The sequence below is a fragment of the Alligator sinensis genome, unplaced genomic scaffold, assembly GCF_000455745.1.
Source record: "Alligator sinensis unplaced genomic scaffold, ASM45574v1 scaffold611_2, whole genome shotgun sequence".
NCBI classification, from domain to species: domain Eukaryota; kingdom Metazoa; phylum Chordata; order Crocodylia; family Alligatoridae; genus Alligator; species Alligator sinensis.
The window spans coordinates 4,283,107-4,296,276 of record NW_005841869.1 but is presented as its reverse complement, the minus strand read 5'-3'; positions in this window follow the sequence as shown (position 1 = coordinate 4,296,276).

Sequence of the window (13,170 nt, the reverse complement as noted above, 5' to 3'; positions counted from 1 at the left end):
CCCTACAAATGATCCCTTAGCTGCTTTTCTGTGCTCACCCCCCAAGAGCTAGTGGAAGGAGCCTCCTGCTGCCGGCAGCCAGACACAAAGGTATGTGCCTCCTGAGCCAGGAGGTCAAGGAGCCCCGCTGGACCCTCCCATGCCAAAGTGAGGAGCAGACAGAGCCGCAGGAGCAGATGAGTGAGTGGCTGGGCTGGTCCCTGCGCAAATGATCCCTTAGCTGCTTTTCTGTGCTCACCCCCCAAGAGCTAGTGGAAGGAGCCTCCTGCTGCCGGCAGCCAGACACAAAGGTATGTGCCTCCTGAGCCAGGAGGTCAAGGAGCCCCGCTGGACCCTCCCATGCCAAAGTGAGGAGCAGACAGAGCCGCAGGAGCAGATGAGTGAGTGGCTGGGCTGGTCCCTGCGCAGCAGCTCAGGAGCCTGGGAAGGGAAGGCACAAGTGTGAAATACAGCCCTGCCCAATGCCAGCAGCTCAGGTCACTAGGAGAGTCGAACAGAACTGGAGAGCAGGGATTTTCCTTTGTGGCCACACAGTTTGTCTAAGAAAGTAGAGGAAGAACAAGAAGACTTGCACGTCAGATTGGGAAGAAAAGATTATTTGTGCCTGGTGCATTGGAGAAATAGCTTCAGGACAGTTAATCCTTGTGAAAATCTTGCCACTGAAATGCTGCCAAGATCAGTTTCTGTAGGGGTACCTAGGTCGGTGCCAATCTGCAAGCTCCAGCTTCTTGCTGTAGAGACTATAACTTGGGCATCTGACAAAAATTGGTGGGTTCTCCTTCCCACGTGGGTGCAGTGGCTTTTGCAAGCCAGTGTGCGCTGCCCCGGTTCTGGCTCCTCCTAGCCTGGGCGTTTCTGGGAAGGGCGCCGACCCCCCTCAGGTATGCTGATCCCACGGGTATGGAGTGGGTGGAGCACTCGAGGCACCGGGCACCTGTATGCTGTGTGTGTGTGTTACCCCAGCTAGGCTGGATGAAATGGAGTAAACTGTGTTTATTCTTCCACATTCCCCACCTACGCTCACCTGTTCTGTGCCCCATTCGGAGGCAGAGTTTGTCTACACTGCTTCCGGCAGTCGAGCTGCAGGGCTTGTCTCTGGCGAGGATGACATGGCTTTGCTGGTCAAGCCAGTCTCTACCGCAGCGAGAAAAGGAACTGCCCAACACAACCTTCCCTTCCTGGCATGTCTGAATAGAATACGTGCCTCGGAAATCACAAGTGTTTGACAGAAATAGAAGAAGTGTTTTCTTGCCAGCCTGGTGAACTGCTAGGCTCCAAAGGGTGTTTGACATCTGAGGCTTAGGGACCGTCGTTTACGAAGGAATTTATAAGAAAATCTAAAAATGAATAAATCGGTAAAGTCAAATGGTTTCGTGCCAGTATTGAAATGTTACATTTTGATAAAGTAAAAGGCTTTGTTCTTACTCTTTGTTTAAGGTGTTCATTTTAAGACAAGGTGGAAATAGTATGCTGTGTTATCCAAAAGAGATGATTTCATAGTTTTGCACTGAAATGTTTCAGGACTGTTGTTGTAGAAGTAACGTCTAAATTCCGAGTTTTCGTTCCATTTCGAAACAGAAGGAAACGTTGGACCGTCAGAGGTGCTGCGGGATGGAAACTCTGTTTTCTATCCACCGCTGCCAAACTGTGAGCTTCTATCTTGACAAATTAAAGTAACAATAACTAGTATGAAAATATTTAATTACTTTCTTCATGTGCATTAGTTTTTTTACATCTCTGGCATAATTGTTATTTTCAGTGATTATATAAATGAAAGCATGGCTCTAACAGATATGTAGAAATTACGTCCTCTGGTTGGAAGCTTCTGTTTGATTGTTAGTTGATGTAAAAACCTGCGTCATTTTTTTAATTGGCAAGTAGTTCTAATAGTGGCAAATTATTGATAGTTGATTCTTGATATAATTTGTCAGATTCTGATGCCATTGAAGCGGAGTGATTTCTTAGAGTGCGAATGTCTCCATTGATATGAACAGGGCTATCCATGAAGTGGTACTCAATACAAGTAGGGGTTGAAACCTCTGGCTAGATGACTGGAGAGAAATAATAATAAACTAAAACGCTGAGACCCTTTGGAAGTTTGGAGGTGGTTTTCAAAGACCTAGCTCTTCACTGTGCCTTTGAAAACCATTCCTGTTATCCATGATAACGAGATCTTTGTATTTATTGATAGGGATCTTTTTTTAAAAGAGTACTTATAGAAGAAAACATGGTTTAGTCACTAGTTTTGTGAAGTGAAAAAATGATGTAACGTTAAAGCGTGAGATCTTCACCTGGAAGCTGAACGGTAACCATCTTTCGAGAAAACTGGTGAAAGCGAGAGTAGGTTTGGACTGCTGGGGACCGGGAAATAGTAATTTAAACATGGTGATAGTCAGCATCCAGAAATGCGAAGATTCAAAGCTCAACGTCCCATAAAAAAAGAGACCCCATAGCGAGAGCCGCCGAGAAACCTGCAGGCACTGAGCTGCCAACTTCTGTGCGTTGTTGGTCTGGAAGACCTTGCGTAGTGGTGGCTGTGAAAGGAGATACATTCACAGCAGCATCTTGGCCCATGAAAAATGTATTTGCAAGTGGTGAGAAAGGGTAGATTTATAGCACTTCCTGACAACCCTTCCAGTGATGCAGGCAGTGTACAAAGACTGCTGATAAGTGCAGCAGGAGGAGAACTGCCAGCACACACTGAGCTTATTGCAAGCCTTATGAGGGCTGCCTCAGTGCTTGATCTGAATGGAGGCCAGACAGGAATTGAGCATATAAACTGACATGTCTTTAACGGATGATAGATACTTCTCTTTTCAGCTGGAGCCCAGTGGCACCTGGCCATGTTTCTAGTAATGTTGGGTAGATTAAGAGCCAAAGCCTGCTCTTAGCTACACCCTCACACACCCCTCCTGGCATCAGTGGGGTTGCCTACATCCCCGCTGCAGCGCCAGCGACCAGCTTCTTGCTTGGCAAAGCCTTTGCTTGGCTCGCTCCTGCTCTGTGCCCGATTCCATCTTTCCAGTAGCTCCGGCCTCGCCCAGCTCCTGTGTCCTGCCCTGGATGCAGTGTGGATGTTGAGAAAGTTGCCAGAGGTATGGAAGAGCCAAACTCCACAGCGAGTTGAGAAACCTGATAACAGGGCATAATCTGAGGCAAACAAACAAGTTCTACACATTCTGCTTTCCCAAATAGTCAGAAGCCTTAAAAGAATTGGGCGGGTACGTGAAAGTAGCCCACGGGCAGCTTTACCCTGTGCTACCAGCACTCACGCAGACAATCACCCCAGGTTTCACTTGGCAGGTTGACAGGGGTTGTGCATTTCACAGGGACAAACAGTTCTTGTACACAGGATAGCTTTCCCCTAACACACGCAGCCACCCTTGTACTTCCGCCGTGTCTGCGCATGGGGCTGCCGTTGCACCCCAGGCCCCTGTCCCATTGTTATGTCCTTTTTTCAGCATCTCCTGGCGGTGATTAGTGGTGAGACTTTTGCATCAGAACTCCGGGAGAGCAGAAGGCAAGAACGCAAAATGTTGTGCTCTTTCCCCATGTCACCTGTGAGCCACGTGAAGATGTCAGAGCTCTGTGTCAAAGGACCCCACCATCGGGAGGGCACTCTGCCACTGTGACGTGGACTTGAGAAGAGGCCTCATAAGACGCGCTAGCCTGCGAGAGGATGCCGTAGTGCTGAGAGGTTGTTGAGCCCTTCCCACAAATCCAAGCACTCGTCCTTCTGCTCCAGGGGAGAGAGAGAGGGAGCTCGTGCCAGAATACTGTGTCATCTTCAGTGCATGCTAAGGCTTGCACTTCTCCCAGATAGGCCAGGAAAGAAAATCATTTCAGAGAAGGGAATCCTGGCACAAGGAACCATTGAGATCCATCACTGAACGAACCTGGGGGAAATTGCAGTTAACTGGGTCTGACACTCAGTATGTTGCTGTAGAAATGACTAATTTCCATCCTTTGAAGAAAAGCAGTGAATTCCGGTGGCTTTGTCCCACCCAGAAATTAATCATTTTGTAATGATGTATGGTAAGATGTTAAAAAAAGCCCTATCAAATAAATAACTCAAAAGATTGCTGGAAGGGGAGGGAGAAAGTGGTTGCCTGTTTCATGGTCCCCGAAGCCTTGTATTTTTCCTAGGATTGCATCTGTTGGTTGGTAAGGCCTCCTGCTCTGCACGTGCTGGGAAGGAAGAAGAGCCTCTAGAGCAGCAGGCAGCGTCCCCGGGGCTAGACCGTCCGTGGCGGCTCCAGGGCCGGGGTGCGAAGACAGGGAGATACCTCTGGTCCGCTTCCACAAGCCAGAATGAATGCTTACTTACAACACCGGGCTCTCCAAACAGTTGATGTGCTGTTAGCCAGGAATAAGGCAATTTTTCCTCACTTGTCACTCATAGGGGAGGCCGAAAAATCCTCATACAATACAAACCATATCATTTCCCAACACTGCAAACGAAACCCGCTCCTGGTTCCCTCCTTCTGCGGCAGGCTTTGACGTCGAGCGGCATTCCCAGCGTGGAGACAAATTTATTTATTCATTAATTTAATATATTCAATAAACCAACCAGCACACAGACTTATTCTTTACAAGTAATTAGAATGTATTACAAGCATACAAATGTGCCTAAGATTGAGAACTTGGGTTATAATCTAATGAAAATATTGTCGCTGAATTAATTTCCTATGTGGTGCCAGAGCTATGGAATAAAAAGTATATTGAAAGTCTTCAGAGACCTACTGTCAACAGCACAGCACTACTTCTCTATTTTGAGCTGGAGAAGATTAGATTTCAAAAGCCTGTTCTTTCTCATGCATGTTCCAGTTGTCTTACCAGAGTCTTCTGAGTGTGAAAGGCCTCTAAAAAGTTTCAGAAGATTCAGATCCCGGCGAAACAGCAAATGCTCCACAAACACAGACAATAAATTGTATTAGACTCTAAACTTGAGCTCAAGACCAGATAGACCAGCAACCTGAAGCACTTGGTCCTTTCCATGCCAAGATGCAGTGCATTAATTGTTGCTGATTGCATCATTGGAGAGATGGAAAATTATAGTGTGTCTGGCTATCCCTGGCTTCAGAAGCAGACTCTGTTCATCACAAGTGTAGCAGCATAACGAAACACTGGCACAGGTGAGGCCGAGGCTGCTCCCACCTCTCTAACAGCAGTAATAATTAGACTTTGCAGCCGTCTAGTGCTTTTCAGCTTCGTGGCACTTTGCAGACTGACTGGGGGTGCAGTCGTGAGCAGGGAAATGAAGATGAGAGCTTTCTTAAGAAAAGTGCATGAACCGCAAGAAGAATTCCAGCAGGCCGATAAACCGCGTCAAGCCGGGAGCGCGCGGAGATCCTGAAAGTTGACTGCCAGATGCCACAAAGTTTTGAATGCAGGGAGGAGATGTTGGAGGCCATTCAATTGTAAAAGTTGAGGTTCCTTCTTTATTCAGCCTTGGGAAGCTGAGAGTGACCAGGGAGAGAGATCTTGATTGCGGTGTTGATTCTGGCTTCTGGGTAAACCCAGGGAGCAGAGCTTTCAGAGGACCTGGGCAGGAAGATGTAAAAAACAGCCTGGATCAGGTCTCTGGATTTCAGTGACAGGAGGCTGTCTCAGAGGATGAATCACCGCTCTGTGTGGCTACGGGGCCTTGCTGCCTGCCTGCTTCAGCTTCTAATGACATATGAAGAGACCTCAGGGTTTTTCCCTCTTCCCTATTAGTGAGTCTGGGATTGCCCACACCTTTTGTGTGTTTCCTTTCAAGCCACCGAGGCTTTGTCTGCTTCATTAAGCAGATTCCAACTGCTGTGTCCGGCATGAAAGCCACCAGGAGGCTAATTATCTGACTCCTCCATTCAGTCTTCCAGGGAAAGGTTGGAGCCTCCCCCTTTGCTGTAAAGAAAGATCAAGGCAATGTCTGTCGTTCACTTGGAGCATGTTCTGTGCAACACTTCCCAGTACCTTATCGCTGGTGATCTGACAAGGCAGGTGTGAGGGAATGTCACATCTGGTGTGTATCTTTGGCCGATCAGTTCAGCAATAACTCATCCCCAAGTGCTGGGCACCAGCTGACTAGCAGCAAGTGAAACAATGAAATAATTAAGCAAACCTGCTTGAGTGGTGCTGGTAATAACGGGAGGCTTGCTGGAGAACTTGAAAGGAAGACTGGTGTCTCTGCCTTTTCTACGTGCGAAGGCACTAATCGTTACACAACACGTGTGCGTTCATACACACACGCTGTCTCTAAAGGGGACTCTGGTAATTACAAAATGGACGTATGAAAGGCAAATGCGTTTCATATGCCATGTTCCTCATTTAATTATACAAGCTGAGATTGTGAAACCCTCTCCTTGGAAGAGCTTTAAGTGCCGTGGCCCACGTCCTCTACAGCAGATGAGTCTGCAGGGCTGGCCAGGCAAGTATGGGTGTGCATCTGCACGTGCAAAGGTCCCCGCCTGGGCAGCCGTGCTCAGCACCATCCCCTTTGGCGAGTTTTGCCCTCCTTTTCAGGGCTGTTTTTCACATTCCTGTTTCCCTTTCTTAGCAGCTGGTCGGTGCTTTCCCAGGCTACGGGGCTTGGCTCCGTGCAGGCTGCAGTGGTATATCCTGGTCCCCTGCAGAGGCGGTTGCTGCAGGTGCCCTAACTCTCTTGCTTTCTGTTTCCCTGGAGCAACCTGTCCAGCTTTCTGGCAGCGGCAGTGGGGGGCTGCTCCCACCCCGGAGTGCCCCCCCAGTTCCCCCCACTGGGCAGTGCACTGCAGGCACTGGTAAGGGGAGAGGTGCCCCAGCCCCACATCCAGGACCTCCCTGGCACTCGTGGGGCTTGTCTTGTAGTCTGAAGCTATTGCAGAAGTTTGGAGCCATTGATGAGTGGAGTAGGATTTGGGGTGTAGGTTGTAGCCGTGTTGGTCTAAGGACATAGGCAGACAAGGTTCCTTGGGTGAATTTGATATCTTTTATTAGACCAACCCAAATAGTTGGAGAATAGTTATTAAGCAAGCTTTCGGGTTCAAAAACCCTTCGTCAGGCTAAGGAAGTGTCAGCAGTTGGTGTGTGCTCTTCCTGGATGGAATGACAAGTAAAGAAGCCAGTAGGATTTGGGGAGCAGTTTAGGCTTTGTTTCCCTCTCGGCCGGCTGCAAAGTTCATCTCGTCTCCCTCTTCGTGAGGCTGCGCAAGAGCCTGCTGGCAAGGGTCCTGCAGGTCAGCATCCTTTGCCGGGGCTGGCATTGTGGTCCCTCACGTGTCGGCAAGGCCTAGAAGCACAGTTGAAAAACACGAAGAAATAAAACAAGTTGTCTGTGTAGCTTCCCCGAAACCTGGCTTGATAAAGAAATCAGATGTGCTCTTTGAAGCAGTGCCTAAGAGACCATCTCTTATGGCTTGCCTATCAGAACGAGGAGGTCGGTGAAGCTTAAAGGCTGCAAATCACCCTCACTTCTCAGGCAGGGCTGAAGGGAAGCACAGATGACATTCGGGCTCACTGCTGGGCAGACTTGACTCCAGATTTCCATGCTGCCAGCCACCTGCTCTTCCATCCTTCTTCAGCTCGTGGCTTTTGGGCACTGGCATGCTCTGCTTTGTCCAGCTTTTGTCCAGTTTCACAAATGCATATTTTTGCATGCCTCTCTGTAGAGGCTTTCCCCACAACGGGGAACTCAGAAATCCTGCCTGATGAGCAGCAACAACATTTGCAAGCGTTTTCACTAAGAATTGCCACCAGCCTGGCCTAGCTCAGAAATTGGAAAAGGCAGCAGGACTTGGCACCTTGATTTATATTTCAGGTAGGAGAACGCGGGCTCCAGCTCTCAGCTGTGCACACTCGTATCCTACAGCTCGGGCTGGGGAAGAACTTGAGTAGTGCCCGGAAAAGAATCTAGTCTGCCGCAGCCTTCCCCAAAATGTAACCGTGCAGCAGCTGACAAGATGGATTTGGGGCAGCGAGGGGCAGGAGACGTGCGTGTCTGGTGGGGTGCCGCCGTCCAGCAGTCTGATCGGCAGCACGGGACCTGGCACGTCTGGTCCGGTCGTGGTGTTCTTGTGCCCCTCTCTAACCGTCCTGACCGGGGCGGTGGGCAGGCGCAAGCAGAGACGACAGTCTCCAGAAATGGCGCGGTGCGAGCAAACGCCAAACCAGGTCGTCGGGTTCTCGCTGCGCCCACGCCGCGGTTGACCCTGGGGCTGGTGCAGTGGGATGGGGTTTGGCTGGTGCATGTTTGTCGAGTGCTCTAGTCTGTGGTGGGCAGCAGAGCTCCTCCTCGGGGCTCCCTGGAGCTGTGGTTTACGTTGTGTCCCCCCATAATGAAAATGCCTCGCCCAGGTTTGGACGTGATGTACCGTGTTGCTTTGCACTTAGCCTTGTGTCTTCTAGTTTCACGAGGGGCACAATGTCCCGATCAAAACTCCGGTTTCCTTTTAGCTTGACTGCACAGGCAGAAACTTTGTAGTGGCTTTGGGCAGGAGCTGTCTGTGGCAGCTGCCCCGGGCGCACCTCTGGGCACAGACTTGGACCGCAGCGGTGGTAGGCTGGCACGCTGTGGTTTGGGTTTCGTCTGAGGGGCTGGTGGGAAGGGCTGGATCCGGCTCTCCACAAAGGCAGCCAGGGAGCCTCCCCAGGGGGATTTCAGGTTGGTCAGGCCCGCTGGAGGGAAGAGGACGAGAGAGAGATAATGTGGGATAATGCCTGGATTTTATGCTTCCCTTGGGATGGACAGGGAGTGACCTGGCTCTGCCTTGGGGAGATGGGTCACAGCTAATTCTGAAAATCTGCAAAACTGAGCTCAGCAGCTTAAATCGCCCCCTTGGTCATTGCTCTGATAAGTGCCCTGGGCCGCATTTGTTTGTGGGGTTTCAGGCGGGAGCGCCCGGCTTGCTAGCAAGTGAATGAACAGATGCACGCTCTCTTGTCGGGATGTAGTGCTGGTTCGCACGATGAGTGCCGTGGTCCTCCTGACGGGCAGCGCGCGCTGTGCGGGTGGCTGCACACCGTGGGGTCAGGGCAGCAGCAGTTTTCTGTGAATGTGAAAATCTGGTTTGTTCGGAGCAGAGCGATCGGTCCCACTCGGAGTCCAAATGACGGGGAAGCGTATACGCTAGCTCTTTAGCAGGTTTAATGCACGGTTATTTTTATACAACAGGGAACATTACTTTCGTTAAAAATATTGATAAACACCAGGCATTCATTAGCTGAACCCATTTCTAAGTCCACAGAAAAATGAACAAATGTGCTTTCAGTATAAGAGGTAATAATAATTAAGAGTGACAGCACCTTATCCCCTAGATCTGCCTCCCAGCAGCAGTTTGGCTGATAAAAAAACCCAGGAGTTAAGATAAGGCAGCAATTATTAAGACAAATCTTTTGAAGGGCCGTTTGAACTCCTGTGTCCAGCAGATAATCTGATTTTACAAGGTGCTCTGAGGGGGGCAGGCAGCCGGGGAAGCAGTACCCAGGTGCAGGCTTTCGCCCTTTGCACCGGCATTTTTACCTCCAGCCATTTCCCTTCTCTCCTCGCCTTTTGTCTGCTACAGCTGTGCCGTATAAATCAGTCTTCATTCTGTCTCGCTGACACCGGAGAGAAAACACAACACAAACAATGCAGAACGCCAAGCCCCAAATATATTCATCATTTTTTTTTTTTCCTTTCTACTGATCCCTTTCACACATCTTTTTGGGGAGATTCAGAAACCGCTGAGGGCAACTCCGTAATTCTTCCTTCATAAATACTGGATGCTCACTGAGCATGAATATTTGAGCAGATAACTCTGACTAAGGTGAAACCAATTGCTAATGGCAATGCATTTTTCCTCCGTGACATTGTACCAATAACTAGCATTGGGGGAGGCAGGGCTGCAGTTCGGAGCCAGCTAGCGAACGGGAAGGAGGTGGTTTGATCCAGAACAACGAAGGTGAATTTGTGAGCCGCTCCGGCCACGGGGCTGGGCAGACGGCAGGTCGGCGGGGGCAGCCCCCTGGGTGAATCGGGGGAGCTCTTGACAAGAAGCACGAAGCACTTGTTTGCGTAACAGCGTTGTGTAATGGTGCGGTGCTCCCCGCCCCGTGGCACCTCCAGCCAAATGTACCTGGCAGCGCCATTACGGACAAGCTTTGCAAGCAGTCGCTGAAGAGGCCGGGAAGCCCTAAGAGTCCCTTTCCCTAAGGACACGGTGCCTGATGCCCGGGGAGAGGCTTGGCACACGGGCAGCGGGGAGAGCTGACATTCGCGTGGGGTGTGGGGCTTCTGCTTATTTCTCTCTTTCATGCAACCTCTCCTTCTCCCTTAATTCCCTCGTACCTCACGCTTGCATGTCTTTGTGTGTCTGGTTTCGGCCAGTGGCAGGGGGTGGGTCCTCGGGACAGGTTCGATCCCAAGGAAGACCCGAGAGCGCTTTATTTTGGAGTAGTTGCAGCCTCCACACATTTTCCCCTAAGCGTAGCTAGCCTGTTAACGAATCCACTTCTAGACACAGGATTTTGAATGCAATAGACTCTCCAGTCCATTGTGAAAAATCTGCCTCGCTTCACAGATCACTGCCTTGAAGCCCCTGGGCCTGGCCATCTGCAAGAGGAAAAGTGACAGGAACATTGCTGCCACGGTGCAGGAGCTGGTGTCCCAGCCCCGGTACCGCTGCTTTGATCATTTATTTCAGATACCAAATGCAGCTTTGGTCAGGACAAGCAGTTTGCAAAATGCCATGTTAGGCAAGAGCCAGCAATGAGCTGCACCAGTGCAAAATGCCTGGCTTTTGGTCCCTCGTGCCAATTTTCCCCAAAGCTCTTGTGCTGCGTTTGTTGATTCCAGTGAACCCAGGGCACATCCAGGTGCGTGCAGCGGCCTGGGAGATGTTTGCCCCCTGGGCGTAGGTGGCAAGGAAGAGCGCCTGGCCCAGACACTGCAGGGCCCGACCGGGCAGCGCCCTGCAATGGCCTGCGGGCTCGACTGACTGGCTTTTACAGTCGCAGTCGTTTTGTGATGGCAGCATTGCAGCTGTGACGGTCCGGGGAATATGAGAGAAGCCAGATTTGTGAGGTGAGGCATTATCTTTATTCGACCAGCTTGTCAGATCTGGGGCACGAAATACCAGTGCACGTGGGGTCAGGAGAAAGCAAGCGCTCTATTCGTGAAAGCCACCTCTGCTTCTCAGCTGCAGTGCGATGTGGTTAGAGGTCGAGTAAAGACCAGGTGCTGGCGTTTGCCCGGCCTCTGCGCATCCGCGACGCCCCGCGGACCGAGGAGGTACGTGCCGACGGGCCGGAAAGCCACCGTCTGTGTCCAGTCCACCTTCTGGTGTCCAGTAAAGCTATGAACTTCTGTTCCCAGACCCACTTTTGGAAACATGCAGTCACCACTGCTCACAGGGCAACCGCCTCCCTCGACCTCACCGTCCTGCCTGGTCTCCAAGGAAGCCCACGCAGCACCTCCAGGACGTGGGCCTAGGACCGTGGGTAGGGAGGCACGGGGTGAGGGGCAAGAGCCTGGCCTTGCCTTGCCTTGCCTTGCCCGCGTCTGCCCCTAGGATGAACGGAGGAAGCTGGCTCCTGCAGCCGGGCCCGGCGCCCCACCAGAAGAAACGCGGCGCTGGTGAGCGTCCCGCCGCGCTGCCCAGCAGGCACACGTGTGAGGAAAGAAGGGCACGCGGCAGAGGAGCTGCTTTGTTTGCAGGTTGCTTTTATTTACAAATATACTGAAGTGTTATCTCTCTCTCTCTCTTTGCTTTTTCTTGTGGGAAAGGAGCACAATGCATGGGAATCTCACGTACCTCAGCTGCCAGGTGACAGTGGCAGGGAAGATGCAGTGGAATGAAATTTTAAAACACTAATAAATAATTTAACAATGACAAGTAATTAAATAAAAAATCCAACCTACACACATTATGGTGTCTCGTTACCAACAGAGAAGGGGAAGGCAGGGAACTACTGTGACAGGCAGATGGTTAAGTATGAGAGAGCATTTTCATATTTTTTACAAGTTAAACAAATTGTAACAGACAGCTACAAAATACTACATTTTGGTAACATAAATACAGAATATATAAATATACAATTAATACAGCCATACACAGCTAAAAAAGGGTGTTCACTTAAAAACAGAGATCCCCATGTAAAATATCTGGAAGTCCCTTCACAGTCACTGCTAAACAAAATAATATTGTGCACGACCAAGAGGAGTCACGCTGTGCCCTCGGGAAGGCATAAGCTCATTACCACATCGCTCAGGAAGACCCCAGTCAAGCAAGACTGATCCCACCCGAGTCTGCAAAGCACTTGCACCGTGCCGATGGGATTTGAGTACGTGCTCCGTGTGAAGCCCGTGCAGAGGCACCTTGCTGAACGGAGACCCTGACAAGCTGTAGCTCAGGTGGCGGTGATGTGCTGCTCACACAGGTGAGGCTAGGCGGGAAGGCTGAAGGAACCGGGGCTTCCACACGCAGTGGCTGCCAGCTCAGCCGTGCTGGGCTCCAGGGATATGGCGTCCTGCATCTAAACACTGGAGAGCTTTGTGGCTCCAAATCCTGCAGCTTTGATGCTGGCTCTAGTATCCCCGCTCCCCTGTTGCGGCTGGGAATCGGGCCTCGTGTTTGGACCTTTCTCCCTGGACTCTCGTGGGGTTATGAGACGGCATCGCGAAGCGGATGGCGGTCTAACAAACTGCACGGGCCCCATCCCTCGCCCTGCTATAGCAGAGAGAAAATGCTGCCTTGAGGGCAGTCAGGGATGGGGCCTGACCCTAGGGAAAGCGGGGAAGGAATCCAGCCCAAGCAAGGCAGAGGCAAGCAACACCACCTCTGGAAGTCACGGCCTGCAAAAGGGTGCCTACCGCTGCAGACACCAGGGCGGGGGGTGCCAGAGAGGCATGATGCAGTGCTACACGCGGAGCTCCCTGAAACTGAAACCCAGCCAGCAGCCGCTTGAAGAGTGACACGGGTCACACCTTGTGCTGTCCACGTGCCTGGCGTGGCTAGCAGCACCTGGGCCCAAGCACATGGGCCTCTTCGGTGATGGCGCTTTAGGAAGGAAACATCCACGAGGCTCCTAGGTTGCGTTTCAGTTCAGAGTTGGCAAACAGCGTATTTTCTCATAGCAAGAGTCATCTTTTACTTAGCAGCTGTGAAACTCATTTAATGCTGTACCTCTAATAGCCTGGACTGTGGGTTTCTCTCTCTGCCTACTGACCTA